General features: G+C 46.5%; 1 pseudogene; it reads left to right on the top strand.

The window, feature by feature from the left end:
- Nucleotides 1–2,087: 2,087 nt before the first annotated feature.
- On the top strand, nt 2,088–5,460 carry LOC101677524 (annotated as a pseudogene).
- The last annotated feature ends 585 nt before the right edge of the window (nt 5,461–6,045 follow it).

Raw genomic sequence — 6,045 nt, 5'->3', positions numbered from 1 at the left:
GAATGTGGAGTAGCATGAGGGCAGTGGAAGGAGCTGAGGTGTGCATCTAGCGGGCTGAATTTTTCTACAGCTCTGTACCCACATGTACATATGTATCTGTGCAAGAGCTTTAAGTAGTACATAAATGTGCTATCTTCTTTGGAAGGGTCACATTCTAAACTGGAATTTGAGACTGCCCTCCTCGGCTTTCACTGATCTTATGCCTCCATTAAGAGATTTGGGGACTTCATCTATCATAATCCAGTTACAATTCTCTCCATTTAAGGGAGATGTTTGTTTCAGGTTTTTGATGTTCATGGAGATGGTTCTTATGGCAGAAAGTGACCCCTGTCTTCACTCCTTTTCCTCTATGAGGCACACAGAAGACAAGGACTTACATTACATTTCCTATGGAAGGCACTGTATGCAGGAAGCCAAAAGCCTCTCACAAAGGACTTTTTAAAAATATATGACACTGTATCTGGTCATCCCTTTCCTTCCTGGGATTTCAGGTATGAGTAGCTTTTCCAGGTTTCTAAGTCAGCATCTTTGTGGATTTTTTCCTTTTAGTAGTCATCTTCATCAGCTTCCCAAGACATTTCTTCATAAGTTACTGCCGCAGGACTTCTGAAACCCCTCAGAACCTGGACCGCAGCTGGGCTCTCAGGAACCACCAGTGCACTGAGCTCTTTCAGAAGACTGTAGAGAGCGTCCAGGTTTGCACACTGCACTTCCCCCATAAGAAGCTCACTCCCCCACCCCATGTACCCCAAGGGAAGAAGCACAATGCCCACAAACACTGTCTTATCTCAACAGACATTCCTTATTACTCAGCGGTTTCCTCTGAGGGGCTTGGTATTTATCTACCTCCCAGAATGGTCTCAGGTAGCCATAACATTTTACCAAAAGTTCCACACTCAACTTTCAAGTCTCTTAGAATAGGTAATAGGATAATGTGTTAAATTAAGTCCCAGGGCAATCCCAAGGACCCCACAGCACTTAGAATAAGTGTATACATTTATTTCCCCTAAGAGCACTAAGTTCTACCTACACACACACAGAGAGAAATACCATTCCTTTAGGAGTGTTTGACTGTTATCCAAATAAGTGTCCTGCACGACACACACACACTCGTCAGATTATAGGCATATATGGTATTACTACCCAAGTTTAAGTTCTAAGGTTTATGTCAATATTTCACCCACCCAAACTCAGTTATTCGAATATCCTGGATGGCATTTGTTAGTGTATTTTTCTATCAAGACCCCTCCAAATAAACGAAGGCGTATAAATTTTGAATTATGTGCTATGAGGAGGTGATGCATCAATACTGAGGCACTTCAAAGAGAAACACTTGTGCTGCATCTACTTGACACCAAATATCTTAATGAAAATTGAAAACAGTGACTCTCAAAACACTAATTTTCTACAGATCCAGATGGCGGGCATCACATGAAGTTTCTGGGTGGTACAAAATGATTCACTCTTGAAAAATAAAATGAGTATGTTTTCTCATGAATTCTGAAAGGAAATAAAAATCTAGCAGCTTGGATAGGATTTTAAGAAATTATTCTTTATGGGAAACACTGTTTTATTTGAGCATTACCTTTGGACATGCAAAGAAACTAGAACTGTGTTCATTTTCTCTATGTGTCTCTCCCCATGCTATGTAGGCCCAAGAATAATTTGTTCTCCTGTGCAAAAACGAGCTTCTCCTCTGTAAATCTCTGGTAAAGCCAGTACTACACACTGGCAGCCTTTTGAATTTGTCAAATTCAAATAAAAGTAATTCAAATAAAAGTAATTTATTTATATAACTGCATAGTATGTTCTAAATCTATGGTATAACATTGTATCAAATGTATTATATGCTAATGTGATGGTATATAATAACAAGTATATATAATAAGTTATATACATAACTTATAGTAATAATTATGGTATATAATTTAATTATCTGACATTATTAAGCATCTGTCACCAAAAAGATGTATACAAAATATAGTCCCTGACGTCAGAAGTCCACAGTTTTATCAGAAAGGATTCTGACCTCTTCTATTATATCTAGAAGAGATGTTCTTTCCTAAACACCCCTGTGCTGTTCTCCCATGCCTTACCCCTCCCTGTGGAGGAGCGAGTTCCTGGATGGAACTTACAAAGATCTGCCAGGGATGGGCATGATCTGCCAGGGATGGGCATGCTCTGCTCCACCAACTACAGGAGCCCAGTGTGCTCTAACCCCACCTGTGACTGCAGAGGAGTCTGTCAAATTCTGGTATGTCCCTCTTAGGGAGCCTACTGTTGCAGCACAACAAGGCACCTTTCTTCAGAACCAGTTTTATCAATAAAAAAGTATTGTTTTGATCTTATCTGCCACTCCTCCCTCTCAAACAGGGAGAAGGGTATAATTCATTATCTTATCCCAGCAGGAATAAGACAGGTAAGGGGTAATTATAACACAAAGCACACTGTGATCAGTGCAGTGTGAGCTCCAAAGAGGAGGAGATCATTAGCAAAGGTGAACTCATTTCCGTGGACAGAATTACAAAGTAGCAGAATCACAGTGGAGACCTTTCTGCCCCAGGGCCCAACCTGCTTCGGAACTTGTCATAATTTTTTATATATGGCATATAATCAATAAGCTCAGTTATCAACTAAATCATAAACAAATATGGTCACTATTGTCATTTTTGAGTTAGAGTTTTTGTGTCTTGCTGTTGGACATAAAACTACAGCATGTGCTTATATGTTGGTGTTCAAAGTCAAAACTGGTGGTGCGGGGAAACCTCATGGGAAATAAAACTGGAGAGGTAGTTTGGAGCTAGAGGTAGAGGGTCCTACTTGTGTTGTGTGCATCTGAGTCTTCATGCGTTAGGTATGAGGGAGCCAGTAAAAGTGTCTGAGCAGGGAAATAACCAGCTTCGAAGGGTGCTTCAGGAATTAACATGGTAGTGCTGTATCAGAGTATAAGGGGCAGCTCAGGAGAGTAGGACGGGAAGCAGCAACACCTTAGTAGGTGACTATCCTTAAAGGAAGTGGAAGGAAGCCAGGTCTTGAACTAGCAGGTATGAGCAGGAATAAAAAGGAAAGAATGAACACAAAAGAAACATGTTTCAAACAAAATTAATAGAACTTGACCGCTACTCAGATGTGGGACAGAGAAGAAAGGGTGGAATTAAAGATTCTAGCAAAGTTTTGAGCTGGCGAAATGGGAAAGATCTTAATTAACAGAAATGGGAAGAAGTAAATGTTCAGGAAGGGAAATACTGACTTGGATTTGAGTCTGCTAAGAGCAACACCCTGGTAGATGGGTGGAAATTTCCAAAGAGGAGCTGTCAGGACTAGAGACAGGCTTTCAGAAATGAGTCACCAACAAGGAAGAAGTAAAGCCATGGGACTGAATGGGCTCCCCAAGAAACCACACAGAAGTGAGGATGGAGTAGAGGGCCAAGGACAGCTTCTAAGGGGAAACATATTTCAATCTGGAACAGAAGACAAGGAGACACAGGGATAAAAGGAGAGGTGAGAAATTATTATCAGGGAAGCCTAAGGAGGTGAGAACTTCACAGGCGTGGGGGAGGTGATTAGGATGAGGGAACAGGGTCAATCATATAAAGGGATTAGGCAAAATAAAGGATAAAAAGGAACACTGCATTTGGTAACCAGGTGACTAGTGACCTTTAAAAAATCACCGAGTGGTAAGAGCGGAAGCCAGTTTACAATTAAGGAACAAGGGAGTGGTATCCCGATGGAAGCAGTTGACAAAGAGGACTTTTTAAAGAAGCTCTGTGATGGATGGAAATAGGGGAGGCACTTGCTTAGAGGGGCCAGCAGAATGGAGGGAAAGTGGTTGTGTGTCTGTGTGTGTGGTTGTGTGTGTGTCTGTCGGGTTGGTTTCTTGTTTGGTTGGCTAGTTTTGGATAAGAGGAACTTGAGTGTGATTACAGTCCGGGAGCAAGGGCCAGTGGTGAAGCGAAGGAGAGGAAGAGAGGGAACTGGCGTGAAAACGACAGAGCAAAGCTTCAGGGCTGGCAAGAGCTCCCAACGAGAGAGAGGGAGACAGACAGACAGACAGACAGGAGAGAACAGCCGGTGAGCAAGCAGAAGGAAGCTGTAAAGGGTCCATTACCTGGGCGGCGCCTCCTGCTACCACGAGGTGTTCGGAGGTGGCCCTCGCCTGTCCTCGCGACGCTCCAGCGCTGGGGGCCACGGCGGCTCGAAGTCCCTGCCCCGCGGCGGTGCGGCCTCGACGCTCCGTCTGGGCCTGGGTTTGAGCCTGGCCTCCACCAGAGGCCCTGCGGCGTTCACAGGCGGCTGTGCACACCGACGAACCCAGGATCATCCGCGTCCATGGAAGGAGCAGTTGGAAGACCTGAGGGCCACTTTCCCCGCGGAGGTGCACCCGCCAGAGACAGAAAAGCGCGCGCCAAGCCGAGGTGGTGGCGCTGGGGAAGCGCCACACAGGCCCGTCGCGTGTCACGGGCTCTTCCGGCGCCAGCTGCGTGCGCAGCAGGCGGAGGCGCGCTCGGCGCATGCGCAGGCCTCGCTGCTTCCACGGCCTGGGGAAAGAGGTGCGGCTGCTGCAGTCACACTTGGAAGAGGCGAGAGTGTCGGGCCCGTTGAGCGTAACGTGGATGGCGCCTGGGTGGCCCTCCTGGACCTGAAGAAGAAGCTGGAGTCTCTGCTGAACTGGCTGGCCTTCGTGCGCCGGGTGTAAGAGGCGGAGGTGGCCAAGCCGCTGGCCACGCGGCAGGCGTCATTGCAGGCCATTGTGGAGGTGGACATGGCCATGGCCAAACCAGACCTGAGCTCCGCATGGGGCGAGATCTGCGCTCAGTGTGAGTCCCTGGCTGCTGGGACAGTGGAGGAGTGTACAAGTCCAAGTTTGCCAACCTGAACTAGCAGGCACTGCGGCTTTCGGGACCACAGGCGCCGTCGCTAGCTGCAGGCACGGCACAGGCACGGCATGCCCGATGGGGACTGGGGCCAAGGAATCGCTGGAGAGGCAGGCGCTGGAGCCGGAGGGGCGGCAAAGCGCAGACGTATCTACCTACCGGGATAGCACTGGGCAGCTGGGGGGGCGATCTCAGGAACACCGAGAGTGTGAGAGGGCCGGCCCCTTTCAGTAATACCGGGACTTGGTCAATGGCAAAATGGCTCTTGGCATTGAGATAGCAGCTTACAGGAAACTGCTGGAAGGCGAGGAGATACGTTTTAGCCCAGTGAATTAAGCATGGCAGGGCTGAACTCAAACCTCCCAATCCCAATCCAGGTTATCTGTGCTCACCTAGAATTCTCAGTTCTGCATCCTCCAAAGTCTCAGCCACTGGGCTATTTCTTAGCAGAAGGGGCTTCTAAGACAGCCTCTAAGAAAAATCTAGGTAGGGAGGAATTTCGAAGAAATATTGGAAGAGGCAGTAATATCTACCAAGAAAACCTTCAAATATAGAAGGAAGCACTACTTCAAGCCAAAAAATATAATTTTTTATATTTAAATAATGCTTCTGGGGTACCTGGATGGCTCAGTCTGTTAAGTGTCTGCCTTTGGCTCAGGTCTTGATCCTGGGGCCTGGGATTGCGTCCTGGAGTCAGAGTTGGACTCCCTACTCAGCAGGGAGCCTACTTCTTCCTCTGCCTGCCGCTCCCCCTGCTTGTGCTCTCTCTCTGTCAAATAAGTAAATAAAATCTTAAAGAAAAAAAAAAAAAAAAGCAAAAGGTAATGCCTAACGGGATAATGTGCAGGGGCATCTGGTTGGTTCAGTTGGTATAGCGTGCAACTTTTGATCTCTGGTTGTGAGTTGAGTGTAGAGATTACTTAAAAAAATAAATCTTTAAAAGTGGGGGAGAGAGGGCACCTGGGTGGCTCAGTCGGTTAAGAGGTTGCCTTCGGCTCAGGTGATGATTCCAGGGTCCTGGGATCAAGTCCTGTATCAGGCTCCCTGCTCTGCAGAGAGCCTGCTTCTCCTCCCTCTGCCTGCTGCTCTGCCTACTTGTGCTATCTCTCTGTCAAATAAATAAATAAAATCTTTTAAAAAACAAAATAAAAGGGAGAGAATATGCTTTTGA

Source organism: Mustela putorius, unplaced genomic scaffold, assembly GCF_011764305.1.
Source record: "Mustela putorius furo isolate JIRA1106 unplaced genomic scaffold, ASM1176430v1.1 tig00003845_pilon_pilon_pilon, whole genome shotgun sequence".
NCBI classification, from domain to species: Eukaryota; Metazoa; Chordata; class Mammalia; order Carnivora; family Mustelidae; genus Mustela; species Mustela putorius.
The sequence above is the reverse complement of the archived record's forward strand: the minus strand, read 5'-3'. Positions and strand labels throughout refer to the sequence as shown.